General features: G+C 39.3%; 1 protein-coding gene and 1 long non-coding RNA gene across 5 annotated transcripts in view; both read right to left on the bottom strand.

Moving 5' to 3' along the window:
- CTNND2 (catenin delta 2) overlaps positions 1-16427 on the bottom strand; it is a 942188-nt gene that overhangs the window by 609108 nt on the left and 316653 nt on the right. The gene's annotated exons all lie outside the window — the stretch shown is intronic.
- Positions 5011-8816, bottom strand: LOC123578773. The gene is made up of 2 exons (XR_006702506.1): positions 8256-8816; positions 5011-6036 (listed from the first exon to the last, which is right to left on the bottom strand). It is a non-coding gene; the product is annotated as an uncharacterized LOC123578773 (long non-coding RNA).

Here is a 16427-nt window from a genome sequence, read left to right as displayed (position 1 = left end):
TTGCTTTGAAGACATTAGGCCAATTGTTTGATTAGTTTTGTTTTGAAAAGTAAGTACATAGCTCAATGCTTTTCCACCCCAATTTCCTTTCCTGTAGACAACCATCCAAAGAGATATATAAAGACATGCCTAGTACATGTCATCAGGATACAAAAATCAACATAAGCCTTGGATTGTTTTCCAGTACCTAGATGCAGTGCGCTGTGATTCCAACATTGTCTTCTTGTCCCCCTGTCTGCAGAATGCCTGGAAGTAACTATGTGTTCATTTACAAATTAGGAACAATCATTCATGGCTGTATGATCTTCTTCATCCTTGACCCTAAATCTGGAGATAAGCCAGATGGGGGGGGGTGTCTTACAAGGACAGACGGCTGAGCTTGACAAATGTTCCTATTTCTCATATTGCAGCTTTTGAATTGGAATGCGACCGTTAACTTCCCGACCCCGTTGAGTTGTGCAGCTCTGTGGTGGCGAAACTCCTCTGAAGTAGGGCACATAAGACAATCGCCTGGGGTAGGGGAAGAAAGGTGTGAACTTACGGTTTAAATTACTGTTCTCACCTCTTACATGAGCTTTTTACCTTATTTTCTAAGATATGCATCTTAGTACAGTAGTACATTTATATCACGTACAAATCAATGGGCACTTTATGAATGTTCTTGCTCAAAAGACTTCCGGATCGGAGGAGTGAAAATAGTAAGGGCTGGAGACCCCAGGGTAAGAGACGCACACGGGTTAGGCCAGCGACCCTGTTGAGAGCCCACCTTGGCCAATCTTCTGTGCTCCACAGCTAAAAGTTGTACCCCTAACTCGGCACCAGGGAGCCCCTAGAGGAGAAATCATAAAATCCTATTCATTTGGAAGGGATCACAGAATTGAAGCCTTTAATTTTGCAGGCAAGGAAACTCAGGTGCAGAGGGATTAAGTGAGTAGATGGTGCAGCTTCAAAGCCCTTGGGGGACATTCGAGGGAAAAGAACACGAAATGAAAGAAAATTAATACCAGAGCTGGAACTGAGTTCATTCCATCACTTTTTCTCAAAATATATCCCGATAAAGTAGTAAACCTACAAACTCAAAGCCAAAAGCCACAACTGAGGAAGAAAAGAAGAAGGGATGGGAGGGTGACAGTCACCGAATACAGCCTTACACAGCCTTAGGCACCGTACTTAGGCTGACGGATTTTCTGGGGAATGCACCAAGCACAGTGCAGAAGCACTGGCAGTGAACGTTCTGAACGTCGGCCGATCGCTCAGGGTGACACAGCCACCTTCTAACTTGAAGCCCCTTTAGAATTCTGCCTTCAGAAGTTGTGAACATCCACATTGTTCTAGGATGAATAACGCATTTCCCCAAAATAAATGAATGCTTACAGCACAGGAATATCCACTTGTAATCTAGATCCGGTAAAATGTTCTACAGATGGAAGAGGAAGTTACTGTATGAAGTTGTGCTTATACATGACATCACACTGCACCTGTGCCACAGGGATGAGAATGTCACTATTCCGATGGAGAGAAAGTGAGGCACGAGTATGCCCGTGTTTTCTTAAAATCCTACAATTGGAGTGCACTGGGGCCGGCGCATAGAGCTAAGCCTCTGGCCTCTAGGCCCATATTTTTTCCCACGACCCCAAAGCTAAAAGGCCTATTTCATACCTGGTTAAAAACACTAAGTATTTTGTCTCCACACAAAGCACAGATTCTCAAAGTTACCCCAAATCACCACTGTCACTTGCAGACAAGGATGAGAAGCCAGTTGGCCTGGTTTCCTTTTGAAAATGAGAGGAAAGAGAAAGGGCTCCCAGAGCACTGACAGGGATACACTTGTAGGGATAAACTCCTTAGGATGGGCACAGCCTCTGGGTCATCACAGGGACTCGACTCCTAGACTGTTGTTCTTTTGAGAGGAGGAGGAGTGATAGCAATCATAGTCACTGATTTATCTTCTGGTCCCTACAAGAAAGACAGCTCCATGAAGGCAATGGCTGTGCAGCTCCCTACTCCTAGATTTAGAACAGGGACTGGCAAAGAGCAGCTCAGTACATCGTGCTGTAATAATCCCTAGACCATGCCATTTCATTGAAACCAGTCTTAGGAGATGCTTTGGAAATATCCGCCTCCACAGACGTATTGAATTGACACACAAGGCCGTACTGTAAACCAAGCCACACAATGGCTGCAGGTGAAAGCAGTGAGGAGAGAAGGAAAGGAGGAGACTGAGGAATGGGGAGGCCACCACAAGATCAGGCTAGCGTGTTCTCCCCTCCTGCTGCCTATCTCCCTCTCTCTACCTTACATGTGCACGCACACATACAGCATGGCAGAGAGCCTGGAAATAAAGAGCCTGGAAAAATACAAGACTGTGATAAACCAGATACCACTGAGCCTTCCGATCTCTTCTCACCTTGAACCTGCAGGAGTCTCCACTGTGGCAGATGAGACTGCCCAGATCTATAGGCTACCCCTAACTCTCTGCAGAAAAATTTCAAATCAACCTTAAACTTGTTCTCTCACCCACCTCATTCACAGCCAGTTTCTGCATCCATAAAAGCAGAGAGGTGGTTCTCAACTGCTCCTGGAATCCCCTAGGGAACCTCTTAGAAATGCAGATGTCCAGCCCAGACTTTGAGATGCTGAGTCAGGGAGCTGTATTTACAATGCATGCTCAAGCGGATTCTGATGCGGCACCCCATCATCAATCCCTGAGCTCCAGGCCCTGAAGGATTCTTTTCTTAAAAATTTGTTTAATGTTTTATTTTTGAGAGAAAGGGAGACACCGAGAAACAGAGTACTAGCAGGGGAGGGGCAGAAAGAGAGGGAGACACAAAATCCGAAGCAGGCTCCAGGCTCTGCGCTCGAACTCCTGAACCACAAGATCATGAAGTGAGCTGAAGTCGGACACTTAAGTGACTGAGCCACCAAGGCTCCCAGGCCCTGCAGGATTCTAAACAGGAACATGTTGATCAGTGGGTCAATTCACAGTACAAGGGAGAAGAGCCTGGAGCATGTGGCCGGAGGTGACCAGTAAAGAAAAACAGGGAGAGCTATGCAATGCGTGGAGGGGAGTTTCTATGAATAGGCAAAGATCTACAAAGGTTCTCCAAAATCTAAGTGAGATGGTTAAACTGAGCAGTGCCCTTGGTGGGAAGGCTGAAGGGGAGGGAGGTGCATAACCAAGTAGACTTGGGTTCAAAATCTTGCACACTTTTTTTTTTTTTCTGTAATCTCAGACATCCCACATAATGAAATAATTACTCTGCTTAATGATTCTCATCTATAGCACAGGGACAATAGCTAACATATACGGGCCTCTGTGAGGATTTAGCGAGATGCTATAAGCAAACACTAGATACGCTCAACGAGTGTGTTAGTTATCATTCACAGTAACAAATAAAAGGCAGGGTTAGGTTCATATATGCTGAAATGAAGGCATGCAAAGTTCCTGTTTAATTCCATATACCTGGCGATTAGAAAAGTCCCTAAAAGGGAAATGTATGACATTCGGCCAATATTTGTGCAAGCCCATCTGCAAAATATATGCCGGAATATGCCACAGTCCACAGACTAACATCAGGTCCACAGCAGCACTAGGGCCGACAACCAAATGACCCAACAACCCACGGGCCTATGTAGGCACACACAGCCCCACAGCTCACTCAGAGTGACCCTCTGTAAGTCTTTGTCATGTTCACCTCCGTATTATGGTTTCCAATCTCCAGCAGAACTGCTGCATGATAATGTGGTGCAGTTAATCCTCAGCCTTAACACCGATATTTAACCACCTTTACCATTTCAAGGTTGAAGATAGTAGAAACTCTACTAATGCTGATGAAAATTACCAGAAGTTGGTTCAGAAGAGCAGGAGGGCTTTAAACTAACCAGAAGCAGCTGAAATTCACAAAGAAGGTGTGTGTGAATAATGGGAAAGCCATGCAACAAATAAACCTATTGGGAATTACTCTCGTTGGATACGTATCCAAATGTCACATTCCCCACACAAACAGTAGCAGAGGCTTAAGGGAAACAAAAAGGTTCTAACAATTGGTTAGACTCATACCGAAACAAGGAGACAGCTGACCAGTTGACCAACACCTAAAATCAGTCTTTCCTCTTTAAAAATGAGCCAGTACTTTTGGAAGCCACAGACTAGCTCAACATTTTTATTCCTAGAGGAAGTAACCTTCACATCCTTGAAAAATATTTATACACTGGAGAAGGTCACTATGTAATTTAGCCACACTGCAGCATTCATTAAATTCTTAGAGCTTGCAAAGTTTATTTTTAAAACCACCAGTGCTAAGTTTAATTAAACTTGTCAAATGTAGGAAAAACTTGATGTGATAGAAGCAGGTGATTGGGTGCACAAATGACAAAAACATTCTCACTCTGATTATGCTTTCCAGATGAGCCAGCATTAGTTATGGCCACTATATGAGATGCCACTATTGACATAATTAATGCTGATTGGTAATTCTTAGGATCCTGAAAACGGGTTTTGATTTTTGAGTAGAACTTTATTTAACAGAACCGCTGACTGAATATGATCACATAAATGATCCAGGCTATTGGATCTTTTTTCTCCTGTCAATGAACATTAGAAATATGAAGAAAGAGATGATGTGAGATTTTAGAGACTATGTATAATTCTTTGTGTGTTCCTTATGCAATAGTTTGGAGAATATGCGGATAAATTACAGAACCTTAGAGACAGCTGGAGTATTACAATAACAGCCACACCATTTATGATGGAAGCAACAGATGACTTCAGAAGCTGAGGGCAGTGGTCAAGTTTCCACCACTAGAGGCCGGGAAGAGGGGAGGACACACTGGTCTTCTCACTAAGAGTCCATCTGATTCCTTGACCATGCGTTAGGAGGGAAATTCTCAACCCCTATTCTGTGATACAGGTGACTTGGCTGAGTGTCGGCACATAAGCAATCATAAATCTACTGCTGGTATTTGACCACTTTCTCTCACACTTATGCTAGAATAACGAGTGGCCAGTGATAAATTTGAAAATTTCTACTTTTTTTTAAAAAAATCGAAAAACAACAACAACACCAAAGTAGAACACTGTATATTTGGTGCCAGGAAATTTATATTTAGTTCATCATTTGTTCAATAAATAAGGCACGCGAGGGTCTAGGTGCTGGGAATGCATCAATAAAAATGTTAGACAAAAATCCCTGTCCTTATGGACTTTACGTTCTGGTAGAAACAAATGGACGTGGAACAAGATGGACCAATGGATTACTTAGAGTACCATCTGTGGTAAAGGCGGAGGAGAAAAATAATGCAGGAAAAGGAGACAGGGAGGCAACGTAAGTAAGGTTATCAAGACCTGACTCATCGATAAGGTGACCTCTGATCAAAGACCTGAGAGATACGAGGGGAAGGGGGCACGTGTATATCTGGGCTGGATTCTGGTTGGGGCTGCTGTTTTCTGTCTTCAGCAGAGAAGAATGGCAAGTGCCAAGGCCATGTGATGGTTCTACAAATGGCAAGGAGGTTCCCTGCTGGAGCAAAGTGGGCAAGAGGTTACGATTTAGGAAAGGTGGGAGAGCCAGGGGTGGTAGGAGACACACGATTGAGGGGCTTGGGCGACTGCATGGTCTTTGACTTTGACTCTGCATATAGTAAAATTTTAGACTAAAAATAGTCGAAACTTTTTAAAGTTTAGGATTTACGTTTCCAGAGGATTTCTCTGGCTACTGTTTAAAAACTATCTTTACAGTCATGCTTTAACAATTATATTGTGCACGTCACTGATTCTTTCCTCGTTTTGGTTTGGGAAGATCAAATAATCATATTTTAATGTACTGTATCAAGTTCAGCAGTGTTTCTGGCTCTCCTTGGCCAGGCTCCATTACAGCAGTAATTTTTACTGCATTACAGTTACGAGTTCTCATATCTTCATCTGCACCAGATTTTTTAGTTCATGGACTCTGGGAACTTCCTCTTTCCTTTTTGTTCATGGCATACAATGTTTAGTACCAGGGAGGAACTCAACATCGATTTGCTGAATATAAGGTACTGTAAGAGATAAGAATTACAAAAGAGCTATAAAACAGAACTCTGAATCAGAATTCACATGTTAATAAGCTTCTTACACAAATACAAACACAAATCTTTGTTCCTAAACCATTTCAACGGGAACTTTCGGTCAAATGTATTAGCTATGAGTTTGTAACCTATCAATATAATATCAATGATTTGGGCCAAATCTGGAATTGTCTGGGTAAAAAAAAAAAAAAAAAAAAAAAAAAAAAAAAAAAAAAATATATATATATATATATATATGTATATATATATATATAAAATTATAAATATTTAACAATTAAAACTATTCTTAACTGTTTGCATAAAACTTCACAGTAAAATACTCCAGGAAAGATTGTGCAACTTGGCATTTGAGGATCTTCAACATCTGAAGGACCCTATTTAGTATGTTGTCTGATGCATTCACAGCATTTAAATAGCTGGATTAAAAATAACAAATTTAAAAATAGTTTAAATTTTCTTCCCATATACAATATTTATATTCAGCAGTGTGAGGTAATAGGCAATTATACCATGTAGTTAGTTAAGTTGTTATTTGTTTAAAAAACTATTTGGGTCACATGCCTATACTGTGCCCTACAGCTTGAAGACTTAATGCCACTTGAACCCATGACATTGGTGTTCCACAAAGTGTGAGTGCCTAGACACTACATTCCCGAAGTGAAGCTTTATATTTAGGCTTGATCATTTGAGTTTACATTTAGGCTGTATTATTAAATAATGGTCGATGCGTGGAAAACTCTTTTCAAAGGTCAAAGTTTTAAGTAGCAATTCCCAGTGGATACCTTTGAAACCATTAATAGGTTTACACCCATTCCCCCAAAGTGAAAAAAGGTTTCTTAGCTTTCATGTGATCCAAATAAACTTTTAACTTTAATGAATCGAAATGAAATATTTACTGAGAGGTATCCCCAGAGTATATTCAAGCCTTCCTTTGTTAGCTTCTTTAAAATAAAACATACCCACGCTAGTCAATTAACATACTAAAACATGTGCCCTAACATGCTCCTGATTAAAAAGAAGTAATTTCTTTATATCAACTTGGTTATTATTGGCCCTCAGTATCTGAGTTACAAAGTCATTCAAATTTCAAAAATATTAATCAAGTAGAAATTCTATCTTGTGATTGTCACAATTAAGTTGGAAATCGTTCTTCTCTTTTGCTATTACCATCCAGCTGAAAACACTAAAGATAAAAACCTAAAGACTTTGAGTCATCATGGTATTTCACTTAGAATTCTCCAACGGGCACCTATCTCATAAATATATAGCAATTTAACATATAATTCTCACAGACTGTCACCCCAGTGACACCCCACCGTTAAATCCCCAGCTTTCCTAAATTGATTTGTCTCTTTAACCTGTTGAGTACACAAATATATTCTAAACTCTGGTGGCTACATACGTGAAACCTACGAAGTCACTGTAAATTTTGGTCAATGATTCTCTCACTGAGTTATGTGGATGAAAGCAATCTGGAAATACTTGGACGGTAAAGGTTTTCTATAATTATGGGATTTGAGCATCCTGTTTACACCATTTAGAATGATCAAAACATGCAATTATTGCATTCTAGTTCTAACGCAAAGCTCATCACTGAGAACTGAACAAGCTCTGTTGAGAAAGGCAATGCAATGCAACAAGTTAGCTGTCCAATACATTGAATTTTTAGTTACTTGACACACTGGCACTGGTTGTGCGATTTTTATGCCTTTACTCTCAAAGATTAATTTCTTTCTGAGTGAGGCTCTTTATTTAATTGTGTGCCAAAGTGGGGGGGGGGGGTTGACAGCCCACAATTTCCAAGCCAACTTTTAATTACTTAAACCGGCATTTACACGGATAATCGTAACTTTCATGAAATCTAAAGGATGTATTTACGACATACCAAGTTTTGCCAAATGCAGTCATGAAGCAGTTATAATGGTTCACAGATAGAAAAATGGCAAATGGGTCCTTACAACCGCGTTCTGTTTAATTCGGTTATTTGGCATTTACAATTTCAACATTAATACTCTGAATACACTGACAACTGTGAGGCCGGAGATCAACTGTACCTGTGTTCTCTACACGTAACTCTCAACCTGCAGTTTTACAACTTTAGCTAAAAATCATCATCACACAAACAACATTAATAATGAAAGCATTTAAAACACAAATACGTTCCATTTTCACTTTTTCTTCTCTTTTACCTTTGGAAACAAATGGTCCTTAAATACTTCAAAACTGTAGCCGAGGCCAACAAGTCGCCTAGTCACAAAGATGAGGGGTTACTTTTCCCTCTTTCCGGGCAGCGTTCGGGGTTTCAGCCGTTTCTGCACCTGCTCCTCCCTCCCAGAGCCAGGGCTAAAAGGAACCCCAGAGGAGCTCAAGAATCAAGAATGGAGTGGAAGAACAGTCTCGCAAAAGTCAGCATGCCAAATTATCATAGTTTAATTTCTTCTTTCACTCGCCAACAGTTTAAGAGAAAGCAAAGCAAAGAGGCATCAGAGACACCACAAGCCTAGTGGTAGCGGTCTTAAAAGAGAAAAGAATTGAGTTCAGCCAGGCACAAAGGTCTCCATGGCAACAGTGAATTTAGACCCCCATCGGCATTATTTATGCAACATTTCATCACAAAAGGACCCTCCCACTAGCCTGCCTAGCAAATTCTAGTTTTCGGATCTTTCATTTCTTTACCCTAAATCTGTATCTGGATCCTTAGCGATCTGTATCTCAACATTTTGACAAAAAAAGAAAAAAAAAAAAAAAGAAAGAAAAACCCACAGAATCATAAAATTAGTCTCAGACCGAATCTAGACTTTGTTTCCTTGGTGAATTCAAAGGCAAGAGGTAGATTCAAGATTGCTTAGAGTCCATATTCAAAGCTGGGGTCTAGTTTTGATTTAGAAATGGACACTTTGAAAAAACATAAGTTTATTCAAATTATTTTCTTTTTGAAATGAGATTGTAATTCAAAAGAAATATAAAATATGGGAAACTCTAACAAACCCGAAGACTTACAGAAAAGAGAACCTGTCTAGATGCTTGACTTTAACGCTACATTTTTTATGCTTATATCCACCCCTACCCATTCCCAGCCATCGTAGTCCCTCAGAAAACTCAGTTCTGAGTCTTACTTGATTCTAGTTTGGGTGTGACTTCCAAGTATTTTAAGTACTTTTTATCACCTGTGTGGCCAAGGGACCCCATGTCCACAGGTTGTAATTAGACGACCTAGGGCAAGTTATGTACAACAGAGATAGCACCCCAATGTAATGAGGTTACCATATTAGTAATATGTTATCTTATTGAGGAAATACTTTCTTCAATTCTAAAACAATATACGACTATAATTGTTAGGATAATACTTGATGCTGGAAAGAAAGTATCATATTTAGTGTTGGCTCAAATAGAGCTAAACAAGGTGACTTTTAAAAACTAGGTCTTGATTATTTTTAAAATAGTACAAGCTTTTTAGATGAAAATTCAAACAGAACCTACTTTTATTTTTATTTTTTTAGTTTATTTATTTATTTTGAGAGAGAGAGAATGTGTGCATGTGTTGGCGACTAGCAGAGAGAGAGGAAGAGACAGAGAATACCAAGCAGCCTCTGAGCTGTCGGCACAGAACCCAATGAGGGGCTTGAACTCATGAACCACATGATCATGACTTGAGCTGAAGTTGGACACTTAACCCATTGAGACACTCAGGTGCCCCAGCACCTACTTTATAAAGGGCCATTCTTATCCCCCACCCACCCCACACCACTCTCCATTCATATAGTGTATGTCTAAGACCTAAATCATGCATCTTGATCTAAGTCTTGATTGACTCTACGTTGTCTTTAAGACAATTTGCAAGATTGACTCATGGATGCTAGTGTTTTCTGTCAGAGCATATTTGGTAAGATTTTCTGTTGCCTGCAACACAGGCAAATATCTATATCTCCTGGGGGCATAGATCTCCCAGAACTGGGTGTTCCTGGTGCCTCCAGAAGCACAGTTCACCTTCATTTTCCATGAGGATGCCTCCTGAGTTGCACAACTCATGGCCCTACTTAGACGGCTATACAAATTTTGTGAATACATCATTCAGATAACCTCACACTGAAAACTAGAGAATTAAAGAGCAGGCTAACAGTACTCTCTTAAGAAAAGAGTTCTCCTGGGAGAGAACAACTTCCACCCACATGTTAGTTCCCAGTTTTCTCTCTTCCGTATCTATCACCCTTTTTGCTGCTTTTATTGCCTTTTTTCCTCTCTGTTTTATTTCCTCATAGCAGTCCTCTTTATTTCTGCAATATTTATGCCTCCTAATGATTTAAATGTGGTTTCATTTACACAATGGCTTTACATTTTCTTGTTTTTCCATGAGCGCTGCCTACTCTCATTATTCCTTTCATGACTTCTTAGTCTTGTCATTTCTTCGATTCTAACCTCCCTTAGACTATAAAAAAGAATATGGCTAATGTTCTTTTACATTACTTATAGGTAATTTAATTTTTCTGGAGTTATACTCTCTTTTCATTTTGTATATTACTGTTATTTTACTTTCTTCTCTTTCTGATTTCTTTATCTTTTTTGTGTGTGTGATAATGTCAATCCACTGTCTTATATTTAAACCCTTCAATTTATTATTTCCTTGATAATTCCAGCAACTTCACCTGGGCTTGGCTTTTGCTTCATCAGATTGAGGAGAAGGGGGGGGGGGCAAATATAAATGAAGAAAAAAAACAGGTTAAACATGCAGTTCTTGTAACATCCCCCATTTCAACAATATTCTCTCTTATGGGAGTTTGTCCTCCACAGGGCTTCCTGTTTCTCTGTGTCTCCTCTTGTCTGCAGAGCTCAGTGTTCCAGTGAAGGACACTGAATCATGGCCATTGCTTCTTCCTTCCTTCCCTTTTCCCTCCCTCTCTTCCATAATTCAGTCCTTTTTCTCTTTCTTGCCCTTTCTTTTTCTTTCTTTCTTTCTTTCTTTCTCTTCTTTCATGTTTATTTATTTTAAGAGAGACAAAGACAGTGAGAGTGGGGGAGTGGCAGAGAGAGGAAGGGAGAGAGAGAGAGAGAGAGAGAGAGAGAGAGAATCTCAAGCTGGCCCCGCACTGTCAGCATGGAGCCCAGCACAGGGCTTGATCCCACAAACCATGAGATTATGACCTGGGTCAAAATCAAGAGTCGGATACTCAACACATTGAGCCACACAGGCACCCCTCTTTACTTTTTTTTAAATAAGATTGGTTCAATGTATGGTATCTTAAAAGTGATATCTACATTCTGTGTACCTTCTTTTTAGGAGTTTGTGGCCAATTCTCTTCTGAGTGTTACTGTAAATGGAACTGTATTACTAATTTATTGCATTTTTGGTTGATTTTGCTTTTTCCAGAAAAGAAATAGAATAAACTAAACATTGTGGAATATCCATAATTAATAACTTAACCTAAATCCTAGAAAGGCATAAATGTGTGTTTTTCACAAAATCCAACAGTAATTCACAATTTAAAAAGCAATCTTTGCAAACTAGGCATATGGAGGAATCCCTTCAATTTGATAATGAAAAAAAAAACGGCCTAAAAATTACAGATTTAAATATTGCAAACTCGTCCTTAAGAGGTGAACGGTGTGTTATTCACTATCATTCCTTCTACTTAACATTGTACGAGTGGTCCTGGGTGTGGCTCTGCCCAGATCATTCAGGGCCTGCTTGGGATTCTCTGTCTCCATCTCTCTCTGCCCCTCCCCCACGCACGCACACACATTCTTCCTCTCAAAATAAAAAAAATAAACTTAAAAACAAATTGTACCGGAGGTCTTCTGGGATAAAGTGAAAACAAAAAGCCAATGTACAAAAACATCCATTTTCTTTCTGTATATTGTCAATAAAGAAATTACAACAATAGTAACATTTACAAAAAACAGGAAAACATCCAAAACCTGGGGATAAATCTGTGAAGGTGATATAAGACCTCCTCACTAACCACTTCCACGTCACTCCTGAAATTAAAGCAGACCCAAATAATGGTTTTACAGGGAAATACCATGCTTATGCTTGGCTGATTTACTATTGTAAAGATTTCAATCTCTTTGGATTAATTGACAGGTTTAACAGTATTCCAATTCAAACCTCAGCATGCTTTTTTTTTTTTTTTCCTCCAGGGGTGGGAGAGGCTGAGACAATGGATAGTGGATTCTAAAATTTACATGAAAATGCAAACGGTCAACACATACAAGGGGTCTTGAAGGAAAGAAACAGATCAATACACTGAACCTACAGATAAGAGGGCACTTTACAAAGGGGCAGAAATTAAGAACATATGGCATCCATATAAGAAGAGACAAATACAGAACAGTGGATCAGGAGAGAATTATGACACCAAACCAGGCTTATATGTAATTTATGAGAATCATGCCCTTGCCACATACTGGTGAGATGGTGCTTTCACCTGGGTATCTACATGGTGAAAAAATGCACGATGACTCCATCTAAAAAACTACACAAAAATCGGTTCCCACGGAGCCTCAGGCTAGATGTGAAGGATTAAACAATAAAGCTTTGAGAGTAAAATATAGGACACAAACAGGATCTTACAGGAACCATGGCTCTCTTAAGTAGGATGCAAAAAGTGCTAACCATAGAAGGAATTACAGAGGTATAAATTGGGCCATTTCGAAATCGGGAAATCCTGTTTATCAAGACACCACTGAGAAAGTGACAGGGCAGCTAGTGGAAAAAGATATTCTCATTCTTTATGTGTGTCTGTGTATGTAACTATATCTATATCATCAACAAAACTCTCCAAATGCAGTCTAATACAAAAAGATAAGTGACCCAATACAAAAAAAAAGATCAAAATACCTAAAGAAGCACTTCACGAAAGGGGCTGTCCACATAGGCAGTACAGAAAGGAGATGATCAACTTTATTACTCATTAGTGCTATGCAAATTTATGACTTCCAAGGGATGCCAGTACATAGTCATGAGAATAACCATAAGAATGGTTAAAATAAAAAAAAAAAAAAGAGACGAAATATCAAATACTGAAAACTACTGGGTGTTAGCAGAACTTTCACAGACTGAGCGGAATTGTAAGATGCTAAGAGTAATTTGGTGTTTTTTCATCTCTTCTACAGCCCTTCAGGACATCCCTCTAGGTCTCTGAAATTCTACTTCCAGAAAGGTGCACACAAGTACACCAGAAACATCTATCGAGATGCTCCTCCCAGCAATATTCCTATCAGCCCCACCTGGACACTACCGACACGCCCAGGAACAAGAAGAAATGTAGTATGACATCTGTGCACAATGAAATTCTTTTCAGCAAAATAAATAAATAAATAAACCGATAACCAAACGCAGTGAATGGCTGAGTCTTATACACATGATCTTGACCAAGCTGTATTTCACGGTGTATCCACTTTTCTGTATGTATACTATTCTTAAAAAAATAAAGTCCTAAATGATTTCCAATCCTAGATATCAGGCATGAATGAAACATGTACCTTATGTAGCTACGAATGTTCCTGATTTTCTAAAAAAAAAAAAAAAACAAAAAAACAAAAAAAAAAGAGAAAAACACCATTTTAAATTCAGCTTACCAAGTTATTTTAAATGAAAATAAAAGGCTTTTAAGTCTTAGAAGTAGAACTAAAGAATGAAGGGATCACTATTTGGTGTGGTATCATCAATTTAAAAATAATTCACTATGCTGTGTTCTACTGGACAAATGATCTGACAAAAGAAAGAAGCTGCATTTTAATGTTCTGGCCACTTTTACCCACTAACTCTGACAGCACGATAAAAGAATGAGCAGCACTAATTAATACAGGAAAGCTTTAACATTACAAACAAGTGAAGCCTTTGTAGTGATTTCCAAGTAAGTGTAATATGAATAGTTGTATACTTTTAGTAGAACGATCTTTAAATGAGTTTTTTTTTTTTTTAACTTGGTTCTTTCCTGAAATTTTGGCTTTTTTTTTTTCTCCCCTCAGAACCAGCATTCCAGGATAAAACTCTGTAATTCTATTTACTATCCCTCCGGACTCTAAGGTATAAAATTACAAATGAATGACAGCCAAATTACCGAGTCTGCCTTTCAAAGGGCATGGTGAAACTTTAGCACAAAGATTCTTTTGCAATTAAATAGTTGCAAGGAGTAATATTTTTGGGGCCAGCTCAGCTTTTCATTTGTAGTCTGTGGTTATCTCTGCTGCCCATGGCCAGGATGGATTGCAGGACATGTTAGCGTTGGGGAAAAGAAGAAGAGAAAAGAGGAAGCCAGTGACACAAACAATGCTGGACTTTTGCCTAGGGCCCTGGTAGTGACAGCTACTTGGATAAAACTGAACCCTGTGCTGCCTGCTGCTGCTCAAATGTCACTACCTGGTGTCAGGCACACTCAGAAATAGGACACTCAGTACTAAGAGGCTGGAAATGCATGAGATCACACACTAGCTCTTGAACGCCAATCAGTGTAAACCTGAACTCTGTAACTAGAAATGTAGGCTACATATACTAAATCCCATTAATAAAATACATTTTGGTGATTATTTGCCCTACCGGGATATAAACCTCTTATTTGGGACCTTTTATACTGGGCAAATCACATGCCTTCCTTCACTGTCCGCTTTAAGTTAAAGCTCATGGAATGAGAGATTAAGACCAGAGGATTGCAGGGACAGCGCTCTACCCTGGCATGAAATTAATTTCACTGTATTCAAAGCACTCTTGGTTTCTCAAATAGGATGTGCAGTTGACCATCCGGTAAAGGTTCAGCAAACCCCTTGGCATTCCTAATGCTGTCAATTATCAATCCATGAAGTTCATATGAATTAATGTTTTGGGCATAAACAAGGCTGGAAGTCAGGAATCCCCAGTTACCGAATGCATGACTGCAATGACTCCAAGAGAGTGAATTTAGAACATGATTTTTTTAATGCATTAATTAATAAGAGGTAGAAACACATCTGTTCTATGGAATACTTCTAAAATGCCACAGTGTACCAGTTTTATCATGAATATATGCATTTTCCAAGTAATATTAATAATAACACAGAATTCTCGTTTTTAAATGCAGAGTTCCTATTTTTAAAGCAGCCTGTCTCTTTCTCTGACACACACACACACACACACACACACACACACCCCTCTGAAGAATGCAACATTTTAAATGACAAAGGAGAATTTCTTTATGGTTGAATGGACAATGTCTACCATATTTTATCCTTTCCCATATCTCAAGCACATATTTCAGACATTATCTTCTAACAAATAATTCAATTTATCTGACTACTAAGAGTATCCTATCTTCATCTCCCAGTATTAAGAGTAGCATTTGTTTCAACTTTTTGCATAATTAGCTTCCGTCTTTATCTGATATTCTTTAACATTTATGTAAAGTGGTGATCATGAATAATACTCTGTCAAAACAGAGTGGCCCCTGTTTCTTGGGCCGACTTGGGTATTACGTCATTGCCCTAGGCTGAGGTGCCTAAGGAATACCAATAAGAAAACGCGCATGACTAAGCATTTTAAGTTCTTCCCACAATGTGTTTGGCTACAACATTACCCAAAGAGACTACTTTAAAAATAATTCTTTACAAAAAAAATACTAAGTTTCAAAGAAATTGGAGGGGCACATTTAAAACAAACAAGTACATACTTGAAACTATACATTTCAATATATCACATCAGAATTACATAAATATTCTGGTATAATTTCCTCCATAGGATATATTCTCCCTGGTATTGGCACACTTTCTTACATTTAGCCTGGAACATTCCGTCCTCTAACTTAAGATTTAACTTGTATCTTGGAAAGCTAAGATACAAAGGCCAGCGGTGCACTCTCATGGTGATGGGGATTAAACAAGGACCAAAAGGCTCAAGATGATGAGCATCCCTGTAATTCTTAGATGCTAGTGCCCTCTTTGTACTTTTGCTTGCTTGTAAGCATTTTTTAAACTGAGAGCAGCATTTAAATATTTGGTTAGGGGCACCTGGGTGGCTCAGCTGGTAAAGCATGTGACTCTTGATCTCAGGGTTGTAGATTTGAGCCCCACACTGGGTGTGAAGATTACTTAAGAATAGAGGCGCCTGGGTGGCTCAGTCGGTTGAGCATCTGACTTCGGCTCAGGTCATGATGTCACGGTTGGTAGGTTTGAGCCCCGTGTTGGGCTCTGTGCTGATACTCAGAGCCTGGAGGCTGCTTCGGATTCTGTATCTCCCTCTCTCTCTCTCTGCTCCTCCCCCTTCTCGTGCTCTTTCTCTCTCAAAAATAAATAAACACAAAAAAAATTTAAAAAGTATTTGGTCAGCAATCCTTCATGAATTGTAGTATGCTTTATGTTCCATTTCATCATGACTGCCTAAGAACAATCTCTAA

This window comes from Leopardus geoffroyi, chromosome A1 (genome assembly GCF_018350155.1).
Source record: "Leopardus geoffroyi isolate Oge1 chromosome A1, O.geoffroyi_Oge1_pat1.0, whole genome shotgun sequence".
Classification (NCBI taxonomy): Eukaryota; Metazoa; Chordata; class Mammalia; order Carnivora; family Felidae; genus Leopardus; species Leopardus geoffroyi.
The sequence above is the reverse complement of the archived record's forward strand: the minus strand, read 5'-3'. Positions and strand labels throughout refer to the sequence as shown.